Here is a 721-nt window from a genome sequence, read left to right on the forward strand (position 1 = left end):
ACATTATTGTATTTTCGTCCACCTTTGCTTGTTTACGGCAGAAACAGCTATTCGCACTGTAAAACGACACGCTCCAAATTGAACGGAGGAGCAGCAGGTTAAATGTAAGATCATGTCCAAATATTTACACTGTCTCTTATATATAATTAGACATGGCAACGCTTTAATCCCCCCACGTATCATTAAACCATTCAAAGAAGCTTCTTACAAATAAACAAATGGCTCCCAGCCTGAAAATTATTTTCTCTTCGTATCGTAACCGAATAAGCGTGTTTCAGTGGAAACTTCGTGTTATTTTTAGCTTGCCTAATTACGAGAGAGATAGCTACATAGCCCTCTGAACGTTTCACTGTATTTTCAACGTAAGGCATAGACGAAAGAAAGATAATGGGGAGAGAAAACCACGTCAAAAACGCTAGAGGTTAGTATGAGTGGAGGGAGATTAAGACACTTTGTGCAGTGCTGGAAGAACTTGTCCATTAATGAGAAATTAATTTCTCATATCAGGGGATTTCGAATACCCTTGATTAAAAAACCAGTACAAAATTATGTACCTTTATGTCATACTTGATCATTATTCAGGTATAATAATCCTAAATCAAGATATATTAAATGACAAATAATGCACTCCACCATGACAACCCCAATTATGCGTAGCAACGGGCGTTATTTCTATAACGCCCTTGGGCGTTATGTAAATCCTATAAATATGGAATAATGA

This window comes from Photinus pyralis, unplaced genomic scaffold (assembly GCF_008802855.1).
Source record: "Photinus pyralis isolate 1611_PpyrPB1 unplaced genomic scaffold, Ppyr1.3 Ppyr1.4_LG5, whole genome shotgun sequence".
Taxonomy (NCBI): Eukaryota; Metazoa; Arthropoda; class Insecta; order Coleoptera; family Lampyridae; genus Photinus; species Photinus pyralis.